We start from the raw sequence: 18,406 nt of genomic DNA, 5'->3' as shown, positions 1-18,406 counted from the left end.
TACCCCAAACATTCAGTAATGTTTTCAGTGATGTTCCCAGAGTCAGAAAGAATTTTTAGAATCTAGTTTATAACAGAGCGGGAAATTGAATCCCTGAGATTTCAGCTCATCTAGGATTTAGACCACATTCATGCTTTATTTTTGCCTAATAACTTTCGGCCTTGGAGGCAACCAGAGACTTCCCAGCTATCTATCATTTTTACAGATGGAGGCCCAAACAGGGGAACTTGACTTGCTAACTAGAGACTAAAGTTCAAGTCTCTTCTTAAGTTATAATTGCAGAGTTGCAAGGGACTTTAGACTCTATTTCTTCCATAAATAAGAATTCTCTCTCATATTTAACACATGGTCCTTCAGACTTGCTTGAAGACCCCCATTGAAGGGGCAACCCTTGAAGCAGCTCATTCTATTTTATATTGCTATAAGAAAGTTCAGCCACAATATGTCTCTTCAGTTTCTACCCATTGCTCCTAGTTCTGCCTTCTGGGGCCATACAGAAAGAACAAAGCTAATAAATACATTTTTAAAGGAAGATTGCCTTTGAACTACTTGAAGAAAGTTACCTTGTCTGTGTAGCAATCCCTCTCTCCTCCCTACAGTGATGTTTTCTTCTGGCCGAACATTCTTAATTGCTTCATCAGTAGATTATGTGGCATAATAAGGTTCAGGCCTTTCATTTTCTAGGTTGCTGTGCTCAGAATACTCTAGATTATTAATGTCTTCCTATATATGATGTCCTATATGGTTTCCTGAATTGAACTCATTGTTCCAATATGCCATGCTTAATGGTAGGTATGAGAATTAAAAGTTTTTAGAGTCAGCTGAAATTTTCACCATTCCTTTGCTTCTATAGACTACAAGGAAAAATAGATGAGGAGCTTAGATGAGGAGCTTGACCAGGAGCCGGGTTCAGTTAGGAAGACTGGTTTCAGGTGCCACTGAAACATAACTGGCTGTGTCACCCCTGGGCAAGTCACTTAATGTCATAATGTTCTATGCAGCTCTCCAAGACTGCAAGTTAACAGAGAAAGTACCTGTCCTCCTCAAGAAAATTTTCTTATCTATACTACTAAAATCACAAGTCCACTTCTTCTAGGTAAACTGGTCAGATTATTCTAACACAAAGCAAGTATAAAGAATTAGTCCTGAGTAGGAAGAAAACAAATGTGTCATAAAAAGATAGGATTAATGAGGCAAAAGGGAAGTGGAAGAAAAATAGTTCTGGGGAAGTTTCAGCATTGTAATATTACTAGAAATGATTTAAGCTTCTACTTTTCTGCTCTGCAGACTTTTTTTTTTTTTTTTTTTTTTACTGTTTTCCAACTCATACTGCTTCTATGCCAGAGTTCTTATTAATAATGCACACCTTTTCTTTTTCTTTTATACTTCCTTCCCATCATTCCTCTTAGATGCTGAGTCAGAGAAAGTTGTTATAGCTGAAGCCTCAGAGGCAGCAAAGTGGAGAAATTCCTCTGCAGTGCTCAAGTGGCATTCACCATACACATATGTACCCTACCTCAAGCCCCTCCCCTGAAATACTTTGGCTGTATTTGAAAATTCAAGGGATGCTCTCTTTTTCCTTAGTCTTATCCTTTCAAACAAATCATTAAACACAATGCTATATGATTCTATTTATTTGCTTCAACATTGTCACCTTGAGAAAATCGGCTCCCCTCTTGACGAAGTTTACTACTTCAAAATAAAGGGCTTAGATTAGATTGTTCCTCAGATCCCTTTCAGGTTTTAAATCCTGAGTCTATGTGTAGACAATAGAAAGGCTAAGTCACTTCTGAGCCTCAGTTTCCTCATCTGTAAAATGAATTAGTCTGCTCTGTGATGCCTAATTTGCCCTTCTAGTGATAGCATTTTGTAAGTCCAAATAGTAATGAGTTCTGCTTCTGCTCCAACTACTGCTTCATTTAAATGTTGGATTTCTAGTCAAGACAATAGAGTGAGAGCTTACAAGGAAACGGGGCTCCTTGCATTTCTCATAAAGGAAAAAGTGGCACTTCCTGGCTGTGTGACCCTGAACAAGTCACTTAATCCCAATTGCCTCAGCAAAAAAAAAAAAAAAAAAAAAAAAGGAAAAAGGAAAAAGTCGAGGGAAAAAAAGAAATTCCAAGGAGGAAAAGGACTTTAAAAAACAAACCATACCAGATAAGGAGCAAAATAAAGAGGAAAGCAAGCAAGACTTAAAAAAAAAAAAAAACCAAACCACTATTGGGTTATAGATGCTGAAAAGGACTTAAATGCTCCCTAGACTGGTCTCCTCATTTTATAATGGAGGAAGGATACTGAGGACCTGAACAAGTTACACAGTAATAACTATCAAGAAGCATAATTTGGACCAGGCCACACAACTTCAGAGCCGGGATTCCTTAGGAACAATATAAATTTCTTATTCAGAAATAAATACAATATGTATTTATATGGGGAGTATCAAACATACACTCAAAAAACTGAGTGTAGCCCAAACCAGATTAAAATGTAGTTCCTCTCTGATTTTTATAGGTTAATATATTAATTAAAGAAAAAAGACAATATGATTTTTTAAAGTCAGTATGCAGTCTATGGGGACCCTTTGTATGACTAATGGCTTCAGTTTCTATTTGTGTTTGACATCCCTGACCTAGTAGAAGGAAACTTGGCTTAGAATCCCATTGACTCTTAGCTCTTATTTTCTTCCATACCTAGAATAATCTACCTTCTTACTTTTACCTCTTAATTTTTCCAGCTTTCTTCAAAACTCAGCTAAAATCCCATCTTCTGCCCAAAAAAACACCCTTTTCCTGATGATTCTCTCTCCACCTCCACCTTTCTACTCTCTGAGATCCCCAGAGCTTAGCACAGTGTATGACAATTAGTATTCAATGAATGCCATTTAACTGACTGTTGATTTTATCGTACAATGAAAAGAAAACTGAAGTCAGAGAGGACCTTGAGTTCAAATTTGATCTCTATTTACTATTTTTTAAAATAATTTTTATTTTCAAAACATGCATAGAGAATTTTCAGTGTTCACCCTTGCAAAATCTTGTGTTCCACATTTCTTTATCTCTCTTTCTTTCCCCCTCTTAGATGGCAAGTAGTCCAATATATGTTAAACACGTGTAATTCTTCTATATATATTTCCACAATTATCAAAGCAAATAACAACAAAAAGTGAAAAAAACTATGTTGTGATTCACACTCAGCCCCCCCCCCCCCCCCCCCCCCCCCCACTCCCCCCGGTCCTCTTCCTGGGTGCTGTCTCCATCACAAGTCCATTGGAACTGGCCTGAATCACCTTGCTGTTGAAAAGAGTCAAATCCACCAGATTTTATCATTACATAATCTCATTGTTGTTGGGTACAATGTTCTCCTGGTTCTGTTTACTACTTCTGTGACCTTGGATGTCATTAACTGATGGCCAACCTTCTGGTAATTGAACCTCTTTTAATTTAGTAGGCACACAGTTCATTTTCAGAAATATGACCAAAAGTCTTGATAGCTTGGAAAGAGTGGAAGAGATGCAGATTTCTCTGGCATAGACTGTAAGAATTTGGGATTTCGGATCCTTTTCATAAAATGATGAGGTCATAGTTCAAAATTTAGAATCAAGAAAATAACTTATTGGTGACCTAATTTGAAGCTTCTTAAACTATGGTTTGAGATTCCTTATGGATTCATATAATTAAATGTGGGAGTTATGAAATTATGATTTATTATCAATAAATTTTTTATTTATTTACCTATATGTATGGGATCATGCAAAAATTTCTTGGCCGAAAAGGGATTACAGGTGGAAAAGTTAAAGAAGCCCTGTTCTAGTGCAATTTTCCTCATTTTACAAACCAAGGTCCAGAAAGGTTGAGCATGGTAGTAGAGCTTTAGTGAAGAATCCAGAACATAGACACATGGAAAACGCTATAAATAAATTTATTTTAAAATATTCTTTCTGACTTTGAGTCAAACAGAATTTATGTCTTAGAAGTCTTTTTTAAAATGAGAATCTTTACTTTCTGGTTCAGAGAATTCCAAGAAAATTTTGTTTTATTTGTTTACATCGTTCACCATTCCATAGTTTACTTTATTTTACTTCTATACATTGCTGCTTAATGCCAAGATTATATTTGTCTAAATGCAAATTGCCTATGACCTTATTTGGCCAATTTTGTAAGGACTCAGCATACCATTTATAAAGTCTTTCACATTTCCTTGATGTTCTCTGTAGGGTCATTAAACCTAATTTTTTCCTACACTATGGCTTTTCTCAACTGATACAAAAACCATATTTTTTCTAACAAGCTCTATTGTTTGGGAAAGAGGTTTAGGGGATTTGACCTTTGATTTCATTAGTGTAGAGGCCTCCTTCTGGAGTGATACAGCTGGGCAACTGTAGCTTATAGGCTTGGAGAATTGCCTGAGCAATTAAATGGCTTTCTGTGGTCACCACAGTATGTGCTAGAGGCATGGCTTGAATCTGGGTATTGTTGATTTTAGCACTAGGCCTTTATCCACTGATCCATAATACCTCTCTCCATTGTTCCATATGATGACAGTATCTCACGTGTATGTAGTGTTTTGGCAGTTTACATTTTATCTTATTAGAACAAGGGAGTTATATAAGTAATCAGCTTATACCTCACTTAAGTATTCCAAAACAAGAAATGCTCCCAATTTATGGCAGTTATTTTTAGCAAGTCATTTGGGGAGGGTGAATTTCAGTATTTTAAAGTGATACACTATACTGATAACCTGCAAGAGATTTATTTCTAAGTTGGGATCTTCCTGTTCATATCTTTAAAAAATGCATTTTTATTTTTGCATTTGTCTGGGGGTTGAGATTTGGGTAAGTACATTTTCTGTCATTAGGTGTGTGCTGGGTACATTGCTGAATTTTTGGATCCCAGTTTCCTCATCTATAAAATGACTTCTTATTACCTTTCTACTCCTTTTTGTTCTAAGTGTTAAGGTCATATCTTTTTCTAACCCTTTGTTATTGTGTAGTAGCCACTTTTTTTTACTGAGAACTTTTGAGATTTTCTTTATTTCACCTAAGAATTTATTCTCTCTCCTGGATGTTAGACTCCTTGAGAGCAATGTTTATGTCTCTTTGTTGTTTGTTTGTTTCTGTATTCTCAGTAGCAGACCATGTAATAAGTATTAAATAAATATTCATTGAATTCAATATGGTGCTTTTCCAAATCCTGGGTTGCATCATAGTATGTTCAACATGGTATCAAAAAAAGGAGTCACAATTAATAATAACAGGTAATAACAGTACCTATCTTACAGGCTAGTGCTACGTTAGTTAGTTATTACTATTACAATAGTAAATGTCTCATTTTTAAAAAATTCCCCATTAAAAAAGGCATATAATGATTTCAGAACTTTATTCCTTCTCCCTCCCACTTTTTTTTTTTTTTTTTTTTTTGAGAATTTGAAGAGTAGTTCTAAGTTGTATTTGTGTTAACTAGCTTAGAAAGGAAAACTGTTATTTCTCATATTGGGAGAGTGCTTTTTAGCTATTTTTGAGAAACTGATTAAGAGAATGTGATCTAAGTTAAGGAACTAAGAATCCAAAAAGTCTTTAGTTATCTTTTGCTTTCATCTTTTAGCTAGCTTTTTTTTATGTGTCTTCAGTAACTATTATATATATATTTTTAAAAATCTGGTTTTAATTTGTAAACATCCTTCTTTCTCTGGTCAAAAACATTGGGCTAGGATTCATGAACCCTTGGTTTAAGTCCTAGTTTTTTGCCTGTTCATTAGGCAATTCCAACTGCTATATTTCGTCATTGGATCCAGCCAATTTGGGAGGAAAGAGTAAGGCTTTTTTGACTTTTTACAGTTTTTCTGCACTTAAATCCAATTCACTTTCAACTTGTTTGGCTCAGAGTGGTCACCATTTAATAAAAAGCTGGAGAGATCTCTAGGAGCAAAACAAAAGTTAATTGTATGTTCCCCTGAGACTCCATGGAACACGCCATGGAAGGGAGGAGGCACCTTCAGGGAAAGATTTTACATTTAAAATTGTCTCTAAGACAACCACTTCTCCCACCACTCACCTTCATCCTCATTGGCTGAGGCTCTTACATTCTAAATAAAGTAACTAGCCAAGAAATTGAACTTGGCCAATAAGTGCATAGTTGCCCATATTTCATTGAAGTAGAAAGAAAATGATGTCATGGGAGGATAGCAGTAAGGAGACTTCTGTATGCCCTTGAGTCAGTGTTCAAAGACCTTCAGGCCTACTTCACCTCTGAAGTACATGAAGCTTTACTTGGTTTTCACTATTGTCCTGAGATATCTCACCTCATCTCATTCAAACTCAAATCACCTTATTCTTCTCTGTGCATGAGTGTGTAGTAGTACATAAGGCAAAGAACTTCCAGCAGCTGAACCTCCAAGGACATTTAACTTCCTCATCTGTATTTTTAGTTTCTCTAAGTCTCTGTGACCTGCGTGGGTATGTTGAGTGGTAGCCAATATGCACTTAGATTTTAGACATATGTATTTAACCTCGAATGATGACATTTATCGCTGTTCAAGTTACCAACATCTGGACAGTTGGCTGATTATGGTTCCTCCCGGAACTAGGAAATCTGCGGTTTTTGGCACGAATAACATCCAATTAAAGGATTGGGGGTGGGGGCGCCCCTATCTCTTAATGTTCTCCAAGTCATGACGTAATCCTTCGTATCTAAAACCTATAAAAACTGTATACCCTTTCCCCTTCTTTAGCCCTTCTACCGTGAGCTATCTCTCTTTCCCTCCTCTCAGTGGAATTGCTCATTCTCATGAGAATTTATTAAATAAACAACTTTTCTGCTTTTTACTTCAAGAGGTCTCTGAGTAGTCATTTTAGGATAGGATTTCCTATCCCTCACAGTTCCTCTTTCCTAAGGAAGTGGGCTAGATCACTAACAGGGTCTGTGTGGGTGGGCTGTGCTTTTGGGGGGGGGGGGGTTAGCTAGTTAGACTTGTTAGTTCTTATGCCCCGACCTGCGCAGGGCCCAGAGGGAGCTTGCTTGGTCCAAGGCCAGGGAGCTCAGAAGGGGTTAGTTCTGGAGGAATGGTGGCTTCTGTCATGTCTTATTTTACACAGGTTGCTAGTAGAAGCCCTTCTTAGTGTGATTTTTTAGTTATTATGATTTTAAAATTAATATGGGTGACAAGATCCTACTTTTCTTGCTTCCTAGTAGGAAACAGGGCTGATCCACCCAAGTGTGTAAATTTTTCCCTTGTTACCAAATGTAGACTGGGCCTCAGTTTCTAATCTTGTGATAGCAGCTTCTGCTCTGCTTTAGGTGTTTGAGGAGGCCACGTGGTGTTGCTACTGAATGTTGATTTTTTTTTTTAAATTTTGTTTTAGTTTTGCCTTAACAATAAAAGTTCCAGTAAACTAAAAAACAAAACAAAACAAAGTCCTCTTCAAGAATGAAGGATAAAAAATAAGGAAAGACTTAGGAAAATTGTTTCATCTTCCTGAACCTCAATTTCCTCATCTGTCAGGTGTAATAATACATGCATTATCTACTTCAAAAGATAATTGGGAGGAAAGCAATTTGTTAAATCATAAAGCACTGTATAAATATAATCTTTTATTTTGCCCAAAGATCTTGTTTCTCTATTCTAAATAGTCATGATCTTAACTGTATGATTCATAGAATTTACAGCTGTTAGGGACCATAAATTTCGTTTAGTCTTGCCCTTTCATCTCATAGAAGAGGAAACTGAAGCCCAGAAATTTTGCCTTGTTGTGGCATATATATAGTAAGGAGGTTTTCTCTTCTTTTCCTTTTTAGCCTGTTTGTCTCCTTTATTTCTCTTTTGCTAATGAAAGAAAGCATTGTTGACAGTAAAGAGTTAAATGGTTTGCTTCCCAGCTAACAAGATTTTGGTGGATTATATTATGCTTAAAAATGATGTCTTTAATCTAGGGATAAGCTCATTGCTTAATTTAAAATGGATAGACAGGAATGCTAAGCTAGCTGTCTAATCAGAATAGAGCTTTCCACAAAAGGCAGAGGCATTTTAGTGAGAATTATTAGTCTGCACACTTAATGAGCATGTTTGCATATTGTCATGTCTGCTGATCACTTCTAGGCAAGTATGGTAGAATTTTTTTTTAAAGTTAGGTATATAGAATTCTGACCTATGAGTAGAGTTCAATCTTCCTTCTTATACCTAAATAATTATAGGATCCTGGGCAAGTCCCTTGTTATCTTAGCTTCAGAATTTTCATTTGTAAAATAAAGATAATAGGGGGGCAGTTAAGTAGCATTGTGAATAGAGCACCAGCCCAGAAGTCAGGAGGACCCAAGTTTAAATCTGATCTCAGACACTTAACAGTTCCCAGCTATGTGACTCTGGGCAAGTTACTTGACCCCAATTGCCTTGGAGGAAAAAAAAGTTAATAAGAGAACCAGATTTACAGAGTTTTGGGTAAAGATCAAATGAGATAGCACATGTAAAGCATTTTGCAAATTTTAAAGGAATAAATGAATGTTGTTTTTATTTATTAATTAGCAAATGCTATTTTCGCTAATGTCGGGAGTTACAGCAATAAATTTCTTTTTTAGTAAAGTCATCTCATCTAAAATTTAGGTCTCCCAGCTTAGGACTTGAATAAAGTCAGCAAAAGGTGAAAGTGAGGTTTCAGATGATCTATATAAAATAGTGTGTGGGACAGGTCGGGTACAAGACCCCTTCCCCAATTAAATAATTAGAGACATCATCAGGTACAAAGAGAAAGCATTTATTTAATCTCTACAGGGAGAGGCCCAGACATACACCTGGGAGCCATCCCAACATGTGCTCCTGGAACCTGACCAGCTTCCAGCTTGTCCAGGGTTTAAAAGCAAAAGACACGAGTCTTCTCATTGGATAGACTAAAAGCATGTAACCTTCCTTGACCAATGGTCACCAATGCTGGCTGCTTCCCACAGGTCATGTCACTGCCTGCAACTTCCTATATCTGAGGTTCAAAGTTCATTCCTCCAGAGATCAAATGACCTCCCCAGAGTGCCAGTTCTGGGAACAGTGATCATGTGATTCAGTACTGAGAAATAATTTCATCCAATCAGTTCCATTCAATAGCTACCAGATATAACAATGCTTTTGGCTAACAAAGTGGTTTTGAGCAGTTACTCTATCAGCTCTTAAAATGGAGAATTGATAATTATAGTGGTAAATGAATATGATGAAGAGAAAAATGAAAAGATAGCTTTTGTAAAAGTCAGCTAGTTGGGGGGAGAATATTTTTGGGTGAAAAATTGAGGCAAAAAGGTTTTCTGTTATTAAGAATAGAATCCCTATATGTAAATAGAACAACCACCCTACCCTTTATCCATTGTACATAAATAGTTATGAAAATCCTGTGTGAAGGAGATGAAGTAACAAGGGAACACACCAGTAGTTGTACACAACATTGATCTATTAAATTTCCTGGAAGGATTGGAGTTTAGGGTAACAAGAGAAATTGCAGTTTGTGGAGAGGGAGGTAAAATATTTAGGGCATTTGATTTAGGGCAGCAAGAGAGTGGACCGTGTCAGAATTGAGGGAATATTACACATTCCCAAACCTAAGACAAAGAAAGAGATACGCAAATTTCTGGGGTTAGTAGGGTATTGATGGGCATGGATAGATTCTTAAGTTGCTGTCACTAAACCCGAGTATCAGCACCTGCTGAGGAAAGTCCAAATTCTATCATGTGGCATCCAGAGAGTGATCAGAAGTTTGAGGACTTATGGCCTTTGTTAATTTCACTACTTGTATTGGTTCTTCCCACCTTGGAAAAACCTTTCTACCTGTTTGTCAATGTTGAGGGAGGGGTGGCTCTGGGAGTTCTTGCTCAAATAAGAGGGGGACAGAGAAGACCAGTGGCTTTACTTTAATCTTAACCCTGCCTCCTTTTTTTCCCTGGAATAGAACCATCCCCTAGAGAGGAACATTGTTGTTTAGAGTTGATTGATTTTCAAACAAAAGTAAGAGAGGATTTACAAGAATTGCCAATACCTGGGAGAATAAATCGGTTTATAGATGGCTCTGGTCCACCTTACATTAGTAAGGTACTGGAAAACATTTTGGTTCCTAGGAATGTAGCAGTAATACATGTAAAGGGACATCAGATGGGAAATTCTTTTGCAGCAAGGGGAAATAGATTAACAGATGAGGAGGTCAAGGGAGCTGGAGACCAGGAGATTACTCCTATAATGACCTGGACACCTGTATTTCGCCTAGTCTGCCCTCTCCCAGCTTTACCCAGAAGGAAAAAGAGAAGGCCTCAACTCTCAGAGCAGTTGAGAACTCGTAAGGACAATGGCTCTTACCTTACGGCAGAGAGGTACTGACCAAAGCAAGAATGAGGCAAGTCCTTCAGCAGCTGCACCAGGGCAATCACTGGGATGTCCAAAACCTGTGTGATGCTGTGCTGACAAGGTATGTTTCCCCTGGCTCATTTACTATGGCCCAACAACTGGTGGACGGCTGTCGGAGGACTAACAAGGCTGCTCAATGCCAGGTCCCCAAAGGGGGATGAGCTCTGGGAAGCAGACCATTCCAAAGCATCCAGGTGCACTTCACTGAGCTGCCACCAGTGGGTTGCCTTAAATACTTGCTGGTCAGAGTGAACCATCTGACCTCATGGGTGGAAGCATTCCCCTCAGGCCAAGCAACTGCCTCAACAGTAAGGAAGGGCTTAATACAACAAATTATTCCCAGATATGGAGTATTGGAGAGGAGATCAGGGAACGCATTTTTTTGCCCAAGTATTGCAGAAACTGATTAGGGCCTTAGAAATCACTTGGGATCTCCACACCCCTGGTATCCTCCCTCTTCTGGGAGAGTAGAAAGGATGAATCAAGAAATAAAATGGCAGCTGACTAAATTATCTTTAGAGACCCAACTATCTTGGACTAAATGCCTCCTCTCCCTCTGGTTAGAATCAGAACCAAGCCACATAGAGATATTGGGCTTTCACCTTGTGAATTATTGTCCTTTCCAGGCTTATATGGGAAACTAGGACCCTATTTTAGGGACAAAGGATGTATTTCCTAAAAGATATGTCAAATCATTGGTACAACATTTACAAGAACTACAACAAAAGAGTTAATAGCTCAGACTCCTTCTCTAGAATTCCCTGTTCATAGAATTCAGGTTGGAGATTGGGTTTTGAGCTGATCCTGGAAGGATGAGAAGTTGATAGGATGGACCCTACCGGGTGATACTTTGCAATTTTTCCCTAGAAACAAGGCTGGACACGTCATTCCAGAACAAAAGGACCTGTAGCACCACCTTTATCGGAGTAGACAGTGGAAGATAAGGGAGACCTCAAATTACATTTGAGGAGGGGGCCTCCAACGAATAGGAACACAATCTCTGAACCCAGTGCATTGTAATTGTCTATGTATCACTCTTCTTATTACTTTGGGAGCAGATATATTTTTCCCTAGGAATTTCACCTTGGCCTCACAGTGTACTCACCTACCTCTTAATTGGACAGGGATCTGTTATATTAGGTTAACAAGGCCAATTTTTTTCTCTTCCTGAACAGGCAGACAAATCTTTAGGATTCAGTTGCATGATGATTTGGGAAGAGGGATATAGAGTTTAGATACCCTCATAACCCAGACTGGAGATGCAATGGTTGGGGTGACATCTGACCCCCAGAAAGAATAAAGAGTATGGGCTAAACACCTGGGCTCAAGCTGGAAGTAGGGGGTATAGAACCCCAATATCTATGTTGAATAGGATAATTAGACTTCAAGCAGTTGTGGATATTTTCACCAATCAGACAGCTAAGGCATTAGATCTTAGAATAGTTCAAAATTCATTATCCAGAATGATTAGGTTGGAAGGGAAAGCTGAAGGGTCTATTAGATTGGTGGTGTTAAAAGGGCAAAGGTAGCCCAAGAAGACTGACAGGAGTCAGAGGGGATGAGGAATTAAGGAATGTGAAATTATGTTACAAGAATTTGAAGAGATCGCAGTATACAAGTAAGAGGAGGGACTGAACCAGATGAGGTGAGATCTTTCAAGACAGTTGTGAAAAACGAGTAAGGCTTCATCCACTTCAGAGTTTGAGTAGTCCTGAAGGACTTTGAGCATTGATTCAAGGGCATACCCAAGTCCCCTTCCTGCTAAACTCCCATGACATCTTTTTCTCCCTATTTCAGTCAAATATGGACAACTATGTACTTATTGGTCAATTTCAATTTCTTGGGTAGTTCCCATGTTTAGAATGTAAGATCTTCAGCCAATGAGGATGAGGGTTAGTGGTGGGAGGGGTGTTTGCGTTAAGAATTAAATGTTAACTCTGCCCCTAGAAAGTGCTTCCTCCCTTCAGTTGCCTGCTTGACTTGTGGGAAGCTCCATAATCCAGAACGTACAATAAACTTTTGCTTTGCTCCTAGAGATATCTCCAGTTTTTTTTTAATGGTAACCCCTCACCCTTTCTGAGCCACACATGTGGAATAAAACTGTTGACTCCCATTTTTATACAAGTTGAAAAAGGAAGACTAGAAATGATGTACTGCTACTGTCATATTCCAGGATACTGATTTTGGGAACTCCAGAAATACGGAATAGAAAGAATAGGAAATAGCAAAGAAGGGAGAGGGAGAGGGAGAATGAGACCTAGAACAACAAAAGTAGTTAGTTTGCAAGCCCCTCCTTTTCTATGGCGATTTTAAAAAGCTTCCCCTTTCCCTCTCTTTCAAAGTTGGTTTCAGGGAAAGAATAGGAAATTGAACATATGCTGCCTTCTATCCTGGTTGTAACCTATCCTGTAATTAATTTATTGAGCTTTTCCTATGTTCCTGGCACTCAACTGACCATAGCAGATACAAGAAGTCCAAGGCACCACCTGAGTTGAAATCTAGGCTTTACTTTTTACTCTCTTTGTGATCTTAGCCAAGGCATAGCATCTTCCCTCGGGCCTATTTAGGGATTGAGGAAACAATATTCACCATGATTAAAACAATGTGAAAGGAAAGAACCGAAAAAGAAAATGGAAATCTGTTCAGTGAAGTAGAGAGAAATGGAGAAAGGTTGAGAAAATGCATCTGGATAGCACATAGAGCTTTAAGGAATCCTTGTTGATTGATTTCCTGGCAGAAATAGGGGACTATTGGTATGGAATGTTGTGTGTATTCTCAGACTTGGTGGATACGTTGGTTTTATTGAACGGTTTGTAATATTTATGGTAAAGAAAGGAGTGCTTATTTTCAGCAAAACAAACATATTTTTTCAATTGATAAAATGAGGTTAGACTAGATGATTTTCCCCCTGAGACAATTGGGGTTGTGACTTGACCAGGGTCAGTACACAATCTGTAGATATCAAGTGTCAGAAGTTGGATTTGAACTCAATTCCTCCTGATTCCAAGTAGTGCTCTATCTACTGTGCCAACTCTCTTGGTATGTGTGTGTGTGTGTGTGTATATATAATTGTTGGCAAATTTTGTTTGAAAACATTTTACAGTCTTCTAGTATCTTCTAGTAGATTTCCTATTGAATGCCCATAATATACAATTGCTGAGATCATAGTTCTAAATTGGGGTGGGAGAGAGAAGAAAAAGGGCCAGGATAGACTTTTGGGCGAGAGTCTGCAGTTAAAGGGTTAAATGAAGAAAGAAGTAGCCAAGGGGTAGTTTGACAGAACTGAGAGAGCAGTGTCTAGAAAATCCACAGAGAAGAGTTCTAGGAGGAAAAGGTACCCAGTGCTGTTGCCACAGAGACATCCAGGAAGATCAGGATTGAGAAAACACCATTAGATTTAGCAATTAAGAGAGCCTCAGCTTTCAGTTTATTCAGTCATTTACCCAGTCACTGTGTTTTTCATGGTTGTTTTTTTCCCCCCCAATTACAAATAACACTACTATGAATGTTTTTTGTATACCTTGGTCATGGCACCTTTTTAGGATACAGCTTAGTATTGCATTGTTAGTGAACATTTTTTAGTAACTTTTTTTTTAAAGAGTGAAGGGCATAATTTCAATTCTTTCCCCATAACAGTTGGACCACATTAATTTTCATTAGCAGTTTTCCCATAGTCCCACCAACTTTTGCTGTAAGGAAAAACATTTTATGTGTGAGCTGATGATCATTGTTATCACCATCACATCATCATCATCAACATTTTGGTAAACATTCGAGTAGAGACATTTGTTAGTAAATCATCAGAGCTACATAGCAACAGAACTTGGGAGTATGATACTTCTGGGCATTGTTAGGTGGTTAATTGAACTCCAGGTGGACTAGAAGGTACACCTAGGATTTGTATCCCTTGATGAACTTACTCCCTCTGGCAGCCTTGTTAATAATTTAAAATAAAATGCTAAATCTATTAGTATATTGTAATTAAATTCTCGTTACTCTTTGCATGTGACAGCCAGTTCTAAATCAGTAGTATAATTTTTTTGTCTTAACTGCATATTTTAGTTCTTATTCCCATGGGCTCAAGCTATAATATATGGTAACCATCGGAATTGATTTGTTTCTTGAAGTGGCTTTTAACCTAGAAGTCTATAACTTTTCCCCTTTGGTAAGCCATCTAGAGATATTATTGAGAAGTGTCACAGCTCAAACTAATAGTTATAGTTGGATTGAAATAAGAATTAGACCTGTATTTTCAGTGGCATTGGGAAGCCCTGCTGAGGGAACTTCTTTTTAGAGATAGGCACACCTCTGCAATTTATGAGTATTTGAGAATCCAGAGGCTTAAGGATTAAGACTTAAGAGACACTCTCTTTGTTTAAATTTTTAAAAGTTTTTGCTATAAAGGCTTTTGTATATATGGGAACTCTTTCTCTTTCTTTGGTCTCTTTAAGGTAGTAGAGGCCTAATAGTGGTGTCTCTAAGTCAAATTCAATTTTATTAAATAATTTGGTAATGGGGTCAGAGTTTCAAATTGCTTTACAGAATGGTTCTAACAGTGCATTAGAATATATGGGGAATGGAGTCAAATTATAAGAATAAGAGCCATTTCTCAATTGATAGAATGAATAAAATATATGAATCAACAGTTTTCTGAAGAAATCCAAACTATCAACAATTATTTATTATTATCAGTAATAAATGACTAATAATTAGTTTAAAACAACTTTAAGGTACCATGTCATATCTATCAGATTATTTTCATTGACAAAGAAGGAAAATAAATGTTGGGGGTGTGTGGTAGATGGGCATACTAATTACACTGTTAGTGGAAATGTGAACTGATGCAATCATTTTGGAAAAAAATATGAAACTATTCCCATCATTAGAAAATGGCTGAATAAGTTATATGAATATGATGATCAGTAAGGAATGATGAAGGGGATGAGTTCAGAAAAAACTTTGAGAAGATTTGTGCACTGATTTAAAGTGAAGTGAGCAGAACCACAGAACAATTTATACAATGACAGTAATATGGTAAGATAAGCAACTTTGTAAGGTTTAGTCATCCCAGTGAACAATCTCAATTCCAGAAGACTTGTGGCAAAACATGCTATCCACTTTAAGAAAGAGAAATGATGTACTCAGAATGCAGATGAAAGAACGTATCTTCCTTCCTGCGTACAGGAATCTGCTTAGCGTGACTATACATATTTGTTTTTCTTGCCTTTTCAATAAGTCGGGGAGAAGATGTGGAGAGACTTTGGAAATGAAAATAAAATTGAATTTTCAAAAACTGCATTAATGTACCTGTTTACTGAAGCCCCTCTAAAAATTGTCATTTTCATTTTTTTGGTTATCTTTGTTACTGGGATAGGTGGTGAAACCTCAGAATTGTTATAATTTGCATTTATTTAATCATTAATTTGTGATTTGTTTATTTTTTTTCATAGTTATTGGTAGCTTAGATTTTTTTCCTTTGCACTGTTTCAATTTGAATCAGTTCTTTTATATATCTTGGGTGTGAGATCTTTATCAGAGAAACTTGCAGAGATTTTCCCCAGTTAATTCTTTCTCTTCTATTTTTAACTGTTGCTTTTTTTGATGTAAAATCTTTAAAATTTTGCATGATCAGATTTGTCCTAAGATTCCTCCTAACTCTATAACTTAGACCTCTCATGGTGGAAGTAGAATATTTCTTTGCAGTATGAAAGATTTGAAAATCAGCTCCTTCCTCACCTGAAAATTGTACCTTCTTTTGTCCACTGCTGTCTCTGAGAGTTGACTATGTGATTACTTGTTAGTTGCTTTATCACAAAATATACAGGATCGATAGAGTGGAATTTTTGTGGCATTTAACATTATTTGCTTTTAATAAAATGTACTATATTAAAAGTGTCACATGTATCCTGCTGTGTATTTCAGCTATTAGCATTATCTAAGTGTAGAAAGGGACCATCTCAGAGATCAGCTGGCCCAAATTCCTCATTATAGATGAGGTACGGTGAGGGGAAGTGACTTGAATACTTGAATGTGAAGTAACTCAAATACTTATTCTTATTTTTCTGCTAGGTCCACAATGTAGTTAGGATCAAATCCCAGCTTCTTAACATTAATAACTACATAAATAAGTTAATTTGCTAAAAAAAATTTTGAGACAAAGAATTGATCATGTGTGATCTGCTCAGGACATTCATTGGTTATTAGCTATAAAGCTGAAGTTAAGTGTTAACTTAAATGTCTGGGATTTCAGACTGGTAGGAGAAACAGAATGTTAGTGCTCAAAGAAACGATGAAGATTGTCTTCAAGCTTTTGGGTGTTCTATTAAGTTCGACCAACTGCTAGAGTTCTGGGAATAAATTCCTTGACACTTGGGTGGTGGTCTGGGGAGTGAAGGGAGTAGTAGCTACCAGGTTCAATGAGGTTGAAAATGTCAAGGAGAGGATAAGGAAGAAGGGCTACATTAGGATTAATTAGGATTTTAATTCCTTTGCATCTTACAGAGATAACACCAGCATTTCTTGAAATCTTGCACATATTTAGGAAGGACAGGCAAAAAATTTCCAGGTGGTTGGTTGACAATTCACTGTAGGAACCCACCTATTGAAAAATTGCCTGTGGTTACTTACATCCTTAAGCAAAATATAAAATGCAACAGATCAGAAATAAAGCATTCTACTTGGGAGAAAAGAAAGATGTAAAACTTGTCAGACATTTTCCAATTTGTATATAATAGGGAGAGGTAAATATGTATATATGCTTATGTAATTCAGACATACACCAAAAAGTCCCACAGGGAAATGGCTTCTTTGATTTTTAAACGAGAAAACTCTTAGGAGCTTGCAGCTTGAGAGTAATGGAGTTCCCCAGAGACAGGGGGAGAGAACCTAGAAGAAATACTTGAAATATGAGCAGGCCAATTTCTTCTAAACTAAAATTAAAAAAGGAGAATGTTAAAACTGGAAAAGGATTTAAGTCCTAGTAGTACTATAGAGAATGGATAATTAATGTATGGACAAGTCCTAGTAGTACTATAGAGAATTGATAATTAAGGTATGGACTTATGAAATGGGGCAGGCATGCTTGGTTCTTTGGATACTGGCTGGGAAAGACCTTGATGGCAGTGGGAAGTGAGATGGCAGTAATACTGATTAAAGTTCCTGCTCCACATCAGTGCTTTAATAAAGCCCAAAAGAGTATAGGGACAACTAGCACAGCACATACAATTGATGAAAAGGGATACAGGGGCAGATGGTCTAGGGACAGGGAATTGGGGTGATACAAGAAGGCAAGCAGTGGTGGGAGAAACTGCACACATTATTATTCATGTAACCATTTATTAGAGTTGAGAGCACTTAGCATTATGAACCCAGTGTTATAGTTGCTTTATAGTAACTATTTATAAATTTATTCTACTGACTAGAAGTGGGAGGAGGGCTTAGAGGGAAAAGGGAATAATCAGGGAGACTAAAACAAAATGCAATTTTGAGCTCATAGGATTCTTAATTTGAAGTCATATTTGTGATTTCGGGGACCCCATGAATTTAGATAGGGGAAGAATGGCACCTTAATTTCCACGAATCTTTGATTTTTCTTATAATTCTGTTTTATTCATTTAAAAAATTATTCTGAGGAGGATTCATAGGCTTATCCAACTTCCACTGGGATTCATGATCCAAAAAAAAGTTAAGAATTTCTGGCCTACTTCAAGTTCTTTTTGTTACAAAGGAGAAAACAAATCCAGAAAGTGAAATTTAAATTAGAGTGGTTTAGTGTCAAGAATTAGAGCCAGAACTCAACTGGTCTTCTTAGTCTACTAGTTTTTAATAGAGAAATTTCCTATATGATTTCTTAAAGTTATAGAAGTTAGAGGTCAAAACTGAAAAGAACTGTCTAATGAACCCCTCTTACATTACAAAGAAGAAACTGAAACTAAGAGGAGGGGAAGTGACTTGAGAGTCATACAGCAAGTTAGGGAGAGAGGATTTGTATGGGAATCCAGATAGTTTGATATTTTTTATTCCTTCTCCATTTTCACCATGG

The 18,406-nt window shown here is 37.2% G+C and overlaps 1 protein-coding gene across 1 annotated transcript in view; it reads left to right on the top strand.

The window, feature by feature from the left end:
* Positions 1-18,406, top strand: part of B4GALT5 (beta-1,4-galactosyltransferase 5) — a 99,547-nt gene that overhangs the window by 37,930 nt on the left and 43,211 nt on the right. The window lies entirely within an intron of this gene.

Source organism: Sarcophilus harrisii, chromosome 2 (genome assembly GCF_902635505.1).
Source record: "Sarcophilus harrisii chromosome 2, mSarHar1.11, whole genome shotgun sequence".
Lineage (NCBI taxonomy): Eukaryota > Metazoa > Chordata > Mammalia > Dasyuromorphia > Dasyuridae > Sarcophilus > Sarcophilus harrisii.
The sequence above is the reverse complement of the archived record's forward strand: the minus strand, read 5'-3'. Positions and strand labels throughout refer to the sequence as shown.